The sequence below is a fragment of the Thermobia domestica genome, chromosome 14 (genome assembly GCF_964235325.1).
Source record: "Thermobia domestica chromosome 14, izTheDome1.hap1.1, whole genome shotgun sequence".
NCBI classification, from domain to species: Eukaryota; Metazoa; Arthropoda; class Insecta; order Zygentoma; family Lepismatidae; genus Thermobia; species Thermobia domestica.
The window spans coordinates 157,794,424-157,812,212 of NC_137467.1; positions in this window are offsets into that span (position 1 = coordinate 157,794,424).

The window sequence follows — 17,789 nt, forward strand, 5'->3', positions numbered from 1 at the left end:
AGAGATGAAGTACTATTAATAAACCCTGAACCACCATTAGTAATAGACGTCGGTCTGTCTCCTCTCTCTGACTCGAATTTCTGAAGAAGTACTCGGACTTCTTTTACATGTGAATTAACGTATGGAATTTCGAGAAATAGGTAGCTAGAATGAAAGGTCGTGTATGGCAATGTTACGTGGTAAAATATAAAGATAAGTAAGTATCTTGCAAATTTTGTGAACATAAATATGTATGCGCAAATGTTGATAAATTGGTGAGACATGTATCTTCTAGCATTTACCCAATTCTAATTGGTTTATAACATTTATATATTTAATGTGTTTATAATATCAGTAATAGAGTCAAATTGAGCAAATTCACTTACATATAAATTTAAACTGTTACTATATAATTTACTATAAAATTTTTTCACACATATTTAATTGATAGAACATATTGTAAATAAATATACATTTATGCGTATTCTCTAAATATAATAAAGTGTTAATAAAGTAATATAGTACCGTTCAGAATATACATTTTAAAGAATCCTCTGTGGACAACAGTAAAAATATGCTGTGATATAAAAATTAATTCAACTTTGAAATCATAATGTAGTAATAGAATGCAATTTTCTTTCTGATTGAACATAATTCCCGGATAAATTCCCATTTTGGGAATCTTACCAGAGAATATTCCCGAAATATATCTTCCCGGGAATTTACCCATCACTAAGCACGCTCATTCCCATTCACTGAAGCCAACCAGTGCGTAAAATTATATTTTTCAAGATTTTGGTTTTAACTTTTCTAGTACGGATAAAGGAAATTTACAAAAAGATTAACAAGACATAAAGGATTTTTGTTATACTTTTTTCATCGATTCCAAAGAATTTTTTATTATGAGCTGGAAATAGGCTAAAGATATTTTAACAAAATTGAAATCAGTGCTAATTTTCAAATTTTATTAAAAAGTGCATGGGGCTTTTTCATCTCAAACCATACAACCGGTGCCCATCGACCATGTTGACTCATTTGAAAATATATTTATTAAAGATGGACATGACCAGAAAACAGAAACAAAATAGTTTTGGACTCTGATGATTTACAACAGTGTTGCTACCTTGTAAAAAACAACCCTAGATAATTATTTTTGCAGCAAAATGAGCAATTTGCATTTAAAGGTATTATTAAGAAAAAACAAAAAGTGCTAGAAACCTTTTTTGTTATTTATTTTATACTTTGTTTTCAACTTTTCCAAACCATACCAAACAGAGACATTAGAGGTGTAAGAAAACTGTAAGAAAATACTGGAAAATCTTTGAAAAAACATAGTTGTGTCATATTTCGGATAATTCCTGTGCGTAAATGAAAATATATAAGATTTCTTTTATGTAAAGAATAAATACTATGTAAACATGATATTACAGTAGAAATATTATTTCCTACTTATCTGTACACCACAAGTGAGAATATAACACTAAAAAAGTGGACATTTCAAAATTGGATTATTTCCGAAAATATATATATATAAAATCATCGTGAATTTTCATGAAAACTATAGACTAGAAAGCATGCAGATGATATTGTTATGTAGTCCTGTAAAGACAGACTTGGTATTATATTTCCGCAAAGGGAGATATGAATTTTTATAATGCACCTTACACAAGTTATGAAATAATATTAAAGTAGTGAGCAAAATGTAGGATTGGCAACGCTGCTTTTGATTTAAATTTCACATCCAATGTGTTATATCACCATATTAATAATATAGGTAAATAAATTGGCCAAAAAGAGGTTCGATAAAATCAAGTTTCAAAAATACATGAATGGCAAACAATTGGACAATGAAAGGGGTCTGTCATGTTCACATTCGCCACATTGAATAAGAAGCCATTACTGCTAAGAAGAGATCATGTACATAAACAGGTGACACTTGGTCTTGCACTTTCATTTTCCAGAAAACTGGATGGTTTTGTTGCAGGAACAGTTCCAAAGTTACCATTGGCACACATCCCAAATCTCAAAAATGAAATCAAATTTTGGAGATTTAGGTCCACGATTACGCCGGCTAGGTTAAGGAGACGGTGATGATGAGAAATGAATAAAAATGAAATGAAAAATGAAATCTTTGAGTTTTACGTCCCACGGTTATGCCGGTTAGACTAAAGGAGACGGTGATGATGAGTGATGAATGAAATGGTGGAATGAAGAAAGTGGAAGGGAACGGGAGAACCCCGAGAAAACCCACACACAGGGTGTTTGTCCACCACAAAGTTCACTTGGCGGGAGCAGGGTTGGAACCCACAACTCCAAGCACCAGAGGTGAACGCTCTACCGCTGAGCCACCGCGGCCCGCGAGAAATGAATAAAATGGTGGAATGAAGAAAGTAGGAGGAAACGAGGGAACCTTAGGAAACCCACGCACACGGTGTTTGTCCACTACAAAGTTCACTTGGCGGGAGCTGGGATCGCACCAGGCACCTCATACACCACAGATGAACGCTCTACCACTGACCCAAATCTCAATATTCACATGGTTTGGATACTTTCAAGGTACCACATATAGTTTTTCTGTACTCAGTGATGGCTCCTGAGAGTGCACATGCATTATATGCTTTTCTGTTGATCATGGGTAAAATATCTGCACTGTGTGATAGACGCGCGTTTTCCACCGAGGTATTTGTATTTAAGAGTGTAGGCTTCCATTTGAAAAACAGATTTCAATTATTTGAGCTACAACGCATGAGTGACAACGTTACAAGGAAATGACTATTTTCAGCTACTGGTCATGGAAAAGGCACCTGTGATGGTGTAGGCGGTTTAGTAAAACACTGTGAAATTTAATTTAATTTGCAACATATGGTCTGTTGATGCAATTAAAGATGCAAGAGGATTCGTTGAAACTGTCTCTAGATTCATAAAGAATATAAGATTTCTGTTTTTAGACAAGTGTACTGTCGAAGAATATCGTTCAGTTAAAAGGAAAGAGTAGGTGAATATGATACCGGAGCCTGGAATTCAGTCCAGCCACTTTTGCATTGCGTCACATGAACTTTCCATTGCCAGCATTGCTGCTCATACAAATACACCTCTTAGTATTAGTTTCGTAACCAAACCTCGATATACTGTGATGGATTTGTGTGTACGTAATTTTGTGCGTGTATTACAAAATCAGGGGTGGACGGGACAAATAACATGGACACGTGTCACTCAAACTGGAAGATATTACGATCTCTTTCATGAATCCACAAGGTACTGCAACTGGTTTCAAATGGCGTTCAGTGCAAAATGTCTGTACAATTCCCATAAAAAGTGTACTACTCAAGATAAATTCTCCTCTTCCCACTGGACGCTCTGCTCGTCTCCACAAATTTCTGGCAACCCAATTAAAGCTTACAGATGAAGATTTTGCACAGCTGTGATACACTGGTGAGTGCTTACATAAAATAAGTCTTAGAAATTTTTAAACTGTTCCTGGTCAATGTATTTACTTACATTATTACTATGGAGGTATAATACCTTGGATGTGGAATTTAAATCGAAAAGGGTGTTGCCAATCCCATACTTTGTTCACTACTTTACTATTATTTCATAATTTGTTTAAGGTGCGATATAAAAATTCCTCTCTCATTGCAGAAAAATAATAACAAGTCTGTCTTTATAGAATTGGAGAACAATGTTGTGTGCATACTTTGTATAACTTTAATGAAAATTCAAGATGGGATTTTTGAGATATTAATTTTTGGAAATAATAGAATTTTGTAATGTCCACTTTATTCATGCTAAATTCTCACTTGTGTTGTACACATAAGTGGGCAATTATACTTTGACTGTAATGTTATGCTTCCATAGTATTTATTCCTCGAATGAAACAAATCTTATCTGTTTTCATTTAGACACAGGAAATATCCGAAATATGTTCAAAACGAAGCTTTTTCCAAGTTCAGCAATTTTGTTACACCTCTAATGTTTCTACTTGGTGTGGTTTAGAAGAGTTGAAAACAGAGTGTAAAATAAATACCAACAAAAGGTTTCTAGTACTTTTTGTTTTTTCTTAATACAAAAGGCCATTTCCTCACTTTGCTGCAAAGGTGGTTTATAAAGAGGTTGCAACACTGTTACAAATCATCAAAGACTAAAACTATTTTCTATCTGTTTTCTGGTCATGTCCATCTTCAATATATATTTTTTTCACATAACTTCAAGACGGTCATGGCACACATTAGGTTATCGCGTGTACGATTTGAAGTGAATTCGGGCCATGTTAAAATGAAAGTGTTTTATTCAAGAAATTATGAATAAAAGAAGACACAACGAACATAAGTTGTTGAATACTCTGTTGTTTTAGAAATCATGAGCCAAAGATGGTAAGCGACCAAATGAGAATTTTTGAATTTCCTAAACGAACGATACGAAATAACCGGAGATTGAAGTGTGTCTAAACCGCGCGAGAAATAGCATGATCTACTTATTGAAAGCGGGAGGTAGAAAGAACCTTATTTACTGCGAGGGGACAGCGGAGAAAGAAGGAAGACTGTTTGGTAGTGTTTCTAACTCATGCCGATAGTAATCTCTAATATAAGTAAAACGAACAATGAATAGTAATTACTTTTCGTATCTTATATAATTATGATAGGCTTACCTATGGCTTAAAGTATTTACAAAGTGTGAATACTGTGCGTACCGTACATTTTATTGTCTTTGTCTTCCGTCTAATCATCACTTTCTTCTGAGGCATCACTACTATCTGCTGTAACTGCACTCGGCAAACTTTAACACAAAATTTTCACTAGGAACGTGTAACTGATGTTCCACTTTAAAAATGCTTTTCACAACTAACTACTTTATCCCACCCCGTCTTCCACTCTTCCGCTGCTATCAGTGTAAACCAGAGGTGACCACTTTTATCTAACCTCACTCCATCTCACGCTCACAAACTCATTTCGATCTCACGCTCAGTCGACCTCACGCTCAACTCAACGGTCTGACCTCACGCTCAGTCACCCTTACGCTCACCTCACCAGTATGACCTCAAGCTCAGTCGACCTCACGCACACAAACAGTCTGACCTCAAGCTCACTCAACCTCATGCTCACAACATTATCCCAACCTCACGCTCAGTCGAGCGTGAGGTCGAGTGAGGATGAGTTCCGAACTCGTGAGTACCGACCTCATGAGTTTGGATAACTTTCTTTTAAACTTCTCTCCAGCAAGTTCCGTCGCATCGTTGATTCAAATAGTAATATTTGTTGCTTCTACATACTCTACCATTCTAGCTCAAATCAACTCTATTGGCTTTAGATCAGGATAACACGATGCAGACTATGAATATTCAGCAGGGAGCGAATCTACTTTATGTCCGAGGACGAGATTTATTAGCTTTGAATTAATTACAAAGTTGTGATTTGTACGTATTTTGTCTAAAAAAAATATTGTGTCTTACAAGTCAATCAATCATTACCACTTTAAGATGATTATGGAGGAAAAGGATCAAAATGAACATTTCGATACAGTGCATTGTCTATCACAAGAACTATATTACCTGGCAAGTTATGAATTAGTGGAAATTTCAAGCACTTTTCACAGTTTTCATAATTCGTCGTCAGATTTCATTCCACATTTCAACATGACTAACGCGTTTGGAATAAAACCTATTTCTCCGGCAGCATGCATGATTATTACGCTTTGAACTTTGGAGATTGCTGTGAGTAAACCTGTATTCTTGTTGTTGATCACTCGTTTTGTTTGGTGTGCAATATCTGAAAATATGTGTCATCCATGTAAATTATAGAGCGGTTCTGCATTCTGTAATTAACTAGAGCTTGTAAATAAGCCACTCTCTTTCACCAAAATGTATCTTCTTAAACAAGTTGTAGCCTATTGTTCAGCCTTAATACATTTGAATGCTAAGGAACAACGTGTTTTCCGTAAAGACAAAGAGCTTCCATTGAAATTAATCTTTTGTCAAAGGACTCACAACAGTAATTTTACAGAAGATCGTTGACAGTAAATAATATTAAATTCATTAATTGCAAGATGAGTATTGAATTTGTCAAAACCGTTTAGTGAGACTTTTGTTTTTAGTTGTGCTTGCTTCTTATTTGGAGTAGGAAAACTCCCATAATTTTGTTTATTTCCAGCTCACTCATAACACGTTTCAGAGTACTTACGAAAATACCGGAACTTAATATATTCGCTTTTGCACTTGTTCATTCAAGGAAATGCGGTCGTATAACAAAACTTGTCCAAATTACACGTAGTATGCTATGGCTGTATGTGATATTAGAATGTATACCATGTATTAGCAGGAGGTATTTTTGAATCTGTTTTCTGATATCCTTGCCCCTTGTGGCTGAAAGCCTCTCACTGACCAACCGTATAATGGAATCCCTGTGCAGAGCAATTGTATGGAATGAGCAGTTATACTTGTTACGATATTCAACAATGAAGTCTTGTCATGCCTGAAATGGGACAAACTAAATCATATTTTTTCCGTGTTGATCGTTTACAAACACAGAAGGCTTTTCCTACCTCTTCCTTATCCAAAAACAGATGAAAGAAGATAATTTTGATCAGGTCTTAACTTCAGTGCAATCCATATACTCTGTGCCTTTTGTCGCTGGGCTAAATCTCTAGCCCAACCGACACGCTTACAGGATCAATGTATTCTACAATGTATCCGAGTTCCTGTATTACTCCGCTAGAACAAAAATGCACCCAACACGCTCTTTCGGAAGGTTTATGTTGTGATCATTTAAGACGCAGTGTAGTGTGGAATCATGGGAAGTACTGTGAGACAAGGGATGACACATCAAGAATACGAACTGCAAGTGGAAAACACCATGTAAATTTTTGTCTGAACATATTTAGTTATACAGTGTATTGCGTGTGTTTTGATGCATATATTTCTCGCTCTCTCATAATGTCACATTTGTCTTAAAATAAAGAAATTGATATCACAACAAAATTAAGCACAAAATTCGTCTTTTGATTAAGTTTTAGTTAAGCTTGAAGGGCTTTATTTACTTAAAAATCTCCATAATAGCTTATTTAAATGAACTTCTTTCATATTCAGAAAATATAGTATATGTAAATGCAAGAAGAGCTACATGACATGCCCACGCATTATTTCTCTACTTTTAACAAATAATAAATTAAATTAATACAAATTAAGAAATAATAAATAAAGTTCAAGTAGTTTCATATAATTTCAAGACATCAAAAGAACTGATTTAAACTCCAAAATTAGAAAAAAAGGCACCATTCTTTAAGGAAACTAGAGCATGAAAAAATAAAATCCAAAGTGGAATAGAATTCATATCTCATTTGCATAATTTTCAGATGTTTAACATGCTCTCCTATTTAATTACAATTAATTCAACACTAATTTCTGGTGTGACAATTTTTTCAATCAGAGACAGGAGTTGATTTTGTCAACTTCACTCACGTATCGGCGAAGACAAAATAAGAATCATACTTCAGTACGAGAGAAATTACAAATAAGTACACTAATAGAATTAAATATAGATCTATGGCAATTTTATATTAGATTCTATAAATTTCTGCACTATACTATAGAACTTACTTGTTTTTCCTAGTAGGCCTCACCAACTAGTATGTGCGAAACGAACATTTGACACTAACTCTACGGAATCTGTATTTTTTTAAAGAACTTACTCTATACCGACAACTCGACATAACTAAAAGAAGCTTCGTTACCAACACTATTAGTCTTTTCTTGGTTAAGGTGCGTAATGAATAGTAACTGGACTCCTCAGTTACAGACAAGAGCTTAGAAAATAGGACTGATTATAGCTGCATTTTTATTTGCCGGACGCATGATAAATATTTGGATATCGGATTAGTCCCGTGGGTCGTCATTTTGGCATCACTGATTCACTTAAACAAATAACCATGTTCATACTAAATCAGTCACTAAAAGTTTAAATACATTTGTTTTTATAAACAGAAGTGGAAAACTACAAATAATATTACAAATAGGTACAAATTTCGCATATTATCGCCAAGGAAAGAACTTTGTCGCTCAGAAACCGAATACAAAGACAATGATTTCACAAAACCCCTACGAGGAACCTAGGATTAGAAATTAGGTTTCTAGGCATTCGGCATCTATGACGGTATTAGGCCGTTACGTATAAGGGATAACGTACTTCGGCTTCAACACTGCACGGTATTGGAAAGAAAGAAGTAAACGAGAAAGTTAGGGTGATACCTGATCTCATTATTTTAGGAACCATCCTGGTGTGAATGAGGAAAATTTGACTCAGGTTGAATTTTAAATTTTTCGAGCTACCATACGTACCTACGGCAAATTTAACCACAAACCAAAGTTTAGATTATTAGCGACTACGCTATGCGTGGCAACACCTACGAATTAATTTAAGTACATAATTAATCTTGGACAAACCAATAGCTCAATTTAAATCCTATTTTCTTTATCAAGTCTTTCCGTTTCCACATTATTGGCAAAATCAAGAAATAATATATTTTGTTTGTATTTACTCAATATTTATTTTAAAAACCTTTAGTAAAACAATTTTTATTCTTGATACATTCCTTATTACGAAAGAACATTTTCTGACGTCACGCGGTAGGAAGAGAATTTGCAAGAAATAAATTTTGAAATTTGTAGAAAAGATCTCAGTGGAAATAACGTAGAAATCACGTAACATTTTAAGTGGTACTTCCTCTTGATTTTGGGGAAATAAGCTATTTATTCAATAATATACTACTGCATTAACGACATAAATTAAACTCTAGACATATCATGGGAGACCAGTGATGAAAATTTTCCGGGAAATTTTGAAACGGAAAATTTTCCGGAAAATTTTCCGATTCATAACGTTGTATAGCCGTGATGTGAGGTGGAAAATTTTCTTCTATACTTTTCCGGAAAATTTTCCGTTCTTAACAAATATCAGTGATCAAGTAACAATTCCTCAGTATTCGTAAATAGATTAAATTCATGTATAGAAATGTTAAGAATTGAAAGATTGTTTAAGGAATCTCAAAATTTTCATGGCTCAGATAATTTTCAGTACTATGTAGGAACAAGTGAAACAATTTTTCATGAATCAAAGAATTGTCTGTTCTGTACAGCGATGAAATTTTTCCGGAAAATTTTGAAACGGAAAATTTTCCGATTCGTAAAAGCATACTCCACTTATTCCTACATCGTTATTTAGCCGTGATGTGAGGTGGAAAATTTTCTTCTATATTTTTTCGGAAATTTTCCGTTCTTAACAAATATCAATGATCAAGTAACAGCTCCTCAGTATTCATAAAATTGATTGAAATCATGTATAAAAATGTTAAAAAGTGAAAGATCGTTTAAAGAATCTGAAAATTTTCATGGCTCAGACAATTTTCAGTAGTATGCAGGAACAAGTGAAACAATTTTTCATGAATCGAAGAATTGTGTCCTGTACAGTGATGAAAATTTTCCGGAAAATTTTGAAACGGAAAATTTTCCGATTCATAAAAACATACTCCACTTATTTCTACATCGTTATTTAGCCGTGATGTGAGGTGGAAAATTTTCTTCTATATTTTTCCGGAAAATTTTCCGTTCTTAACAAATATCAGTGATCAAGTAACAGTTCCTCAGTATTCATAAAATTGATTGAAATCATGTATAAAAATGTTAAAAAATGAAAGATCGTTTAAAAAATCTGAAAATTTTCATGGCTCTCACAATATTCAGTACGATGTAGGAACAAGTGAAACAATGTTTCATAAATCGAAATATTTTGTGTCTTGTATGGAAAAATTGAAGAACGTTTTATGAGTCGGAAAATTTTCATCATTTTGAAGCAAAAAGTAAAACAACTTCTTGTGAATTGGGAAGTTTTACTGCTCTGTAGAAACAAATGTAAGGAATTTTCATGAATCGGAAAATTTTCATCACGATGTAGAAGTAAGTGAAAACACTTTTCATAATCCGGACAGTTTTGGATATTATGTATAGTGATGTTAGGTGGAATTTTCCACTACATCCGCTTGTTTCTACATCGTGATGAAAATTTTCCGATCTATGAAAATTCCTTTCACTTGTTTCTACAGAGCAATAAAACTTTCCGATTCACAAAAAGTTGTTTACTATTTGCTTCAAAATGATGAAAATTTTCCGACTCATAAAACGTTCTTCAATTTTTCCATACAAGACACACAATATTTCGATTTGTGAAACATTGTTTCACTTGTTCCTACATAGTACTGAATATTGTGTGAGCCATGAAAATTTTCAGATTCTTTAAACGATCTTTCATTTTTTTACATTTCTGTACATGAATTCAAAAAATTTTATGATTGCTGAGGAATTGTTACTTAATTACTGATATTTTTTTAGAACGGAAAATTTTCCGGAAAAATATAGCGGAAAATCTTCCGCGGAAAATTTTCCACCTCACATCACTATGGGAGATTCATGTTCTACCATTTTTTCTATGAAAAACATGAAATGAAGGTAATGGTCGAAACATGTATTTCCGTTTTTAATACTGACCACAGTTTGAATTTAAGAAAAATGTATTGAATTGCAGCATTAAACAATGAAGTAAACATTTTTCTCTACAGGTCATACAGCACAAACTAGTGTTGTGTCGATCATGAACGATTCGATCAAGAATCAAATGAATTATGATTCTTGGCCGAAATGAATCGATTCTTCTAACAAATCATTTGCACTTTCCCCTGAATTGGTTGCCGTGATCGAAATGAATTGAGAATCACTAAGTGCCAGTTTGTGTGAGAGAATTGGTAGGGTTGCTTTTGCAAATGCGCTATTTGCAGTTCATGGGCAATGGTTAAAGAAAGAAAACCGTACGCGCCAGTAAGTACGCCAGAAATTTTTACTTGGGGGTGTTCAAAATAAAAGGGGGGTGCTCTCAGAATAGTGATATAATTTTTAAACAAACTCAAACAAGAAAACAGTATATTTTGTTACGCAACTATTGCAATACTACTACTACTACTACTACTACTACTACTTATAATAATAATAATAATAATAATAATAATAATAATAATAATAATAATAATAATAATAATAATAATAATAATATCAACTCTTCGCAGTGGTAGGTTCAATAAAGTAAGTCCACACTTTTGAGCATTTATTATTATTATGAAACTAAGTAATACAGTGAAACCTCTCAAAACGGACATCGGTAGAACACGATTATTTCTCCGTAAATGAGAGGTGTCCCTAAAAGGAAGGGTTCTGTCTCATAACACCATACCACTCATATTTATGGAATGGAAGAATAAGAAAGTTTGTCGTCTTATCAAGATGTCCACTATTGAGAAAATGTCCGTTAAGAGAAGTTTCACTGTATTAGGAATTAACCTCCACTATTTTACCCAGTAATTACAGGTGAATTGATTACATACGAATTATTGTAATTATTTTGCAAAATTCTGCTATTATTTCAATTTATTCACCCCAACAATTTTCAGTGGGTGATATTTTTCCAAAATATTAATTGGGAAAAAAAATCCCTCGTTCCATGCTGAAATCACATTCGTTTAGTAATTTATACTGTACATAGTTCGAATTTCATTATTTCAATATTCTAACTCTGTTGTAAACGTTAATTGTTGCAATATTATTTGATCTTTTAATCTCCGTTCCTGCCGCTTCCTCGCTACGTTATTGACTCTGAATATCTTTCATAAGAAAATTATTCATTGATTTAGTTGTTTTCCATAAATCCAGTTTTTCAATTTACAAATATTTTTGTATCTTTCTGTTTTGTCTTCTTTAATATACCAATAATCCATGGGCTCATAGTACTCTGGTCTCTTGTAAATAGTTGAAAAGTGACCAAAAAATGGCCAAAAGCACACGAAAAATGACCAAAATCTCATCATGCCCCTTTTTTCCTTTGTCAATTTCTCCATCACCTCTCTCTTTGTTTGTTGTTTTGTTTCTTCTTTACTTCTTCTTTTTGAGCTTTCTTCTTTCTTAGGTTTTCAAAGTAAGCTTTGTAGTTACGGTAAGCAGATTCAGCAGATGAAAAAAAAACTTCTGAGTAAGGGGAACCAGTTCTGGCCTATTTCCGAATTTCTTCATCCCAGACATTCTATTTAACTTCGCATTGAGTTCTCAAAAACGTGAAATATTCAAATTCATCACCTACTCTTAAGAAGAACACAGAAGAAACATAACACAAGAAGAACATGATGAACCACAGAAACACACACACACACACACAACGTTGAGCGGAGCGTTAACTATTACGAGAGAAAACTTAAGAAAAAACTATTATGATAGGAGAAAGCATAGACACAGGACGGTTCTCAACCCCATCTTGAGAATTTAAGCATCCACCAACCATCAACTGTGCTTTAGAAAGAATAAAAGCTGAAGTGAGAATAAAGCTGACTGTTTCACTGTGGCAGCAAGTACTGAAGCTTTCAGAAGAGTAATGAGTAACAAGTTTCTATCTTTTTCCATTTGCTTTTATATTTTTCTTAGAAAACTGTCAATGCAAACCATAAATCACACGAAAAAAGTCACTTTACCTCTCAAAAAAGTAACTTCTAGTGACAAATTTGAAAAAGAAAGTAACTTTTAGTGACCAACTTGAAAGAAAAAGTAAATTTTAGTTAAAAAAAGCGACTCGCTATGAGCACTGTTCCACTCAATGAATTTACGTGAATAAAAATATACTTTACAAAAATTTAAGCTAGCGCCAAATGCGTTCCTGCATAACACTAGACTCAGTCTAAAATATATAGAATTCTTACTTCGATCGATCTCTTCATTTCTAAAAACATTTTGACTACATCCTTCTAACGTCCGTCCGTTGATACACCACTTGCAGAGCAGGCTCGAAACCAACCACAGAGCTTTGTGGGACCATGAATATGTTGGGAGGGGCCAAGTCATTAAAAATGCTCTTACAAATATCTGAATTGGGCATTTTGTATTGAGATCTGGAGGGGACATGAAAAATTAAGGGACTACTAGGCCCTCCCTAGCCCCCCTCTGGTTGCGAACCTGTTGCAGAGTAGCACTTACCAACTGAATCTGGTATAAGCTTATTACTATATTGTCACATTTTTCCTCTTTTAGGAGGAGGTAGGTGAATGACCGCTCAAGACGTTGCCAATTTCAGTCATCTGCATCTGTCCATCAATCTCTTTTCTCGGAAACGACCGCGGAGCCAAGGAGGATAGGTATGAGCGGGTCTGTTTTGTCAATTGTTTCGATCAAAACACCTCCCGAAACAATGAGATCATGTGGTTCTCGAAGCCGTACATGAGAACGAGATCGCTTCGTATTTTGAAGTGAAATAAATAAATAATAATATTGCCTTCTTTCCTAAACGCTAAACCTTTTTTAACTTGAAATAAAAAAAATTATATAATATATGATGCTGATTGATACAATTGAATTTGGGGGAGTATTCCTTTTCCATCCAGGGGTGTGTGTAAAGAAATTTGGTGGGGTGTTAGGGGTTGTTGGGGGGTGTAGATTACTCCCTGGTACGCGCGCTTTTTCTTCCTGCTTTCGTAGATGCGTGCGTTTTTTTCTTCCTGCGTATTAGGGTTGCATCTTGAGAAGAGAGGAAGCCGCGTTGTTAGAAGCAGATTACTTTCAAAATAAACTTTTCTGTTGCTTGCTTCTCGTCGTGAAGTACTGACAGTGTTGCTTAATTAGATGTAATACGATTTCGTAGTTAGTTTCAACATACTCTTGATGATTACTTATCTATTTTATCAAGATACCGTACGTACATTGGATAAAGCTATTACCAACTCTTCAAACTACACTAGCCGAAAAGGTCAATTTAATGTTTCATAATCAGCTCAAAGTACAATATTCACACAGAAAAAGTGCACTATAAACTATTTCTACTTTACATAATGGATTTCACAAATGTATATACATGTATAGAAAGACAAACGTAGATTCTTTCTGCACTCTTAAAACAGTACCCAAGATTTTGCACAAGTACCCATGAAATAGAAGGTACTTTGCTGATGTACCTATGAAAGTTGAATGTACCGAAGACTTTAGTGTTTACACACCGCGTCCCAGCATTTTACCGATGAATTAGTAGGTACAGGGAAGATTTATGGGTACAGTAAATTCGTATCGAAGAATGTACCCATGGCAGTAGTAGAAGGTACATGATACCAACATGAACATAAGCCATATTGTGTATTATCGGTTGATGTGTTGTCAGTACATTATTTGAATGAAGATCGGGAAGATTCGAGTAATCAATCAAACGGCTCATATATAAGAGTAAGTGAAATATCTTGTATTTATAGCTGTATTTGGATATTGTAAATGAATTAACTTGTCTAAAATGTATACTATATTACTTCATGGTTAAAAAGTAATTTAAGCGATAGTTTATTTGAAATAATACGATTGTTAAGCCGATTACAAAATGTAAATTTTAATCTATCTTTTTTTGTTTTTTTTTTTTTTTTTTTGTAACATGCAGTACATGCTAATTTTTGTGACTTTATCTGAATAGTACTGCGACTTTTCCGTGGTTCATTCACATACGTAGAAAAATCAAGAATACTTTATCGAATCCAGAGAGCAAGGGTAAGTATTACAAATTGGATTTCACACACGCTTACGTACACCTTGCACTTCATTTGTTTGCATTGATTGTGTATATGGCTTCTGGTGCTTATGTTTGTGACGATGTGCAGACTCTTTTTAATTATTTAGCTCATTTTATTCCACCATAATGTAGAGATCTGCTCACACTAATTCTGTAGCGGATGTCACAAAGAAATATACTTAAATTACACCATTATTTTCATGGGAAAAAGGTGGTTTTAATCTAGGGGAATGACAACATTATTTATAAAAAGTAAGTTTATTACATAACTAAAATGGTAATATATAACAACATTTGATTTAGTGATTCAACAAAAGTAATGGAATATCTGATAGTTCATTTGATAGATTGATACCTAAACTTATATGTATATTAATTGACAGGCTAGAGATTGAAATATTTAAGTTAGAAGAAACGGAAGATGAAATACAAGTATGTGACAACAGTTCTTAATCTTGAAAGTTTTATGGTAGGTACACAATTCATTTTGAAGTACCGCATGACATCTCTAAACTTGAATTTTATGATGCAACAAGAGATTATACATACCTTATGGTAGTATTCTTGTAACTCTTAGAAACTTTGACGATGATTCTGTCTGGTCACAACCGACGTCTCGAACCTCTGCACCTTTGCACCGGGACTTGTGAACTTCTCAATCAACCGTTTGAGACCTTGAGGTTCTTTTATATTATTCTCGAGGGTCACACCCAAGCCTCACATCCGTCAGTACATCCGTTTTATCATCTCCACAAATATGGAAACTTATTGCTCATTTGCATTTTGATTGGCTCTTAGAGACTGCCGCACCCAAAATATGTGGCGTGACACACATGTACATACGTGTACTGTCACAGCCGGAAGAATTCAATAGCGTGATCTCTAGACTTATCTATAGATTCATATCTATATAACCAATTTCAACATATTAATGCGGTGTCACGTTGCCAAAATCATGATTATATATCCTGTAGGATGACTATGAGTAACCTTCGACATGTAAACTTCCTACAAAATTGCGCAGCAAAAGCAACATTAGTCACCTTCAGAAGGTTTTACGTATTTCCTTTTTCACTAGCTAGCTTGTAGCAAGTCAAGAGAGAAAAATGTCTTTTAAAATGCATATTAATCAAAATAATCATTTTCAATTCCTTCAATAAAGAGCAATGTAACCATATTTTTGAACTCAGCGTCACATTCCCACTGCTTCATAATTTTCGACCTCGAAAATCATCAAGAAGCGAGCGGTGAAGCTGGAATACAGATATCCTTACTTTTCGAGTGACCCTCGTAAAAAAAAAAAAATTGTATTGAAAAAAAAGTTTTCGCAAAGTGAAGAAAGCATAGGTTATGTATACTTATGAGTCTGTTGTCAGCATAGTCGCATTTCATCTTTTCTTAACAATAATACAGAGAACGTTTATAACAAAATGGTGTCTCTGTTCCTTCACATAACACAACTAAAATGGAAATACATTTGATTATGAATGAGTTACATCAACTAACAAGAATATTTTAGTGATTATGAATGAGTAACATCAACTAACAAAAATATTTTAGCTTGACACATCATATAACATTACCGATGTACTATATCAAAGTAAAGATGAACAACATTTCAGTGTGCTAAAATTTGCAAGAAGTCACTTGAATGAAATATTACACTAAAGTTGAAAAGTCAATGACATATTGAACATGCTACATTAAGAGAAAAGTCAATTTTCTCAATTATCATAAATGCTACGATTGCAAGAATGCAACAGGAGAACAACCTACATAATGTTCATTAACAACTAACAGTTCTCAGTTCTAAAGATTCATTATTAAAAAAAATCTTGCATAAAAACCTTACCGACAAGCATCCACATTTCATTGGAATTGTAATATATGCAAAAGGAATGCATTGGAATTGTAATATATACAGAGAATAAAGTAATGACAGAGAGTGAATTAGACTACTGAACAATAACAAAGAACCGTTCGGTTTATCATTCTAACGGTGATTTTGTAATGTTCAGCACACTATCTTAAATTCAATTCAGTTTCTTTAGTACAGTAGATTCACTAATGGCAAATTCTGAATTTTAATAAAAGTAAGTATTAATATACGGTTACGTACGTTAAATACTACGATCTAGTGAGATGTGTACCATCTCATATTCAACGAAATAGGGTCCCATTAGAAATTTAACACTACACAAGTAAGTAAGAAATAGTATTGTTATAATTAGCAACAATGTAATATACTAAGGAGCACAATAGTTTGCATTAATTCATTACATTACACACATATTTTAATTTCAATATTGTGCTTATGAAGTGATTGAATGAAATAAGAGAACATAAACCATTGATTAAGAGATTGGCACCTAAGATGAATGGAAAAGAAGATATGCCAATACATAATTTGGTGTAATTACATAGCAAGACAGCCGTGTTTCGTTGTTTACTAGGATAAATGAATGATTACAATTTAGTCACCCCAAGTAATTGGTAATGAGTAATTAGTAACGTCAACTATTAATGGGGTTTAAATAGAGAATAGTTACATAAGGATTCGAGATATCAACAAAGGTTGAATTACTATTATCGACTACCATTGATTTGTTAATTTATTATAATGAATTTCCAATATTTAAGTTCATGTAGATTCAAGGAAGAACTACCGTCAAACTGTTGATATTGTGATCTTGAATTTTAATTTACTATAGGTTATATTATTTTAAGCGTGACAAACAACGAATAATAGTTCAACATTGAGTTGACTCGTAGAAATTGCCTTGAGTCTACATGTCATGAATTTAAAATTTATTGGAACCCTGTTTCGTTTTAAGTAATCGTCCAAAATAATGACCAATCCTCTCTTTCCTTTCACCTTTTTTTTTTAAAAAAAAAAAGTTTACAGGTGTATTCAAAGGAGCGAGAAAGGAAAAGGATCCTTTGTTGTTTATTATTCGGGAACTTCGGAGAATCGAACCAATACTTAGTTAGATTTGGACCTTCACACCTAGTGGTTTTTACTTCCGCCTGGTCATGGGCGAGTTTTTAGGTATACCGAATTGAGCCAATTAAAGAAGTTTAATCATTCACATATTATTAATTTCTTGCCGGCATCAAAGTATATTGCCATAGGCGGTTATTTGCAACCTTAGATTTAGGAGGAGCAGGGGCAACAGTCGTTTTTGTAACCTTTCC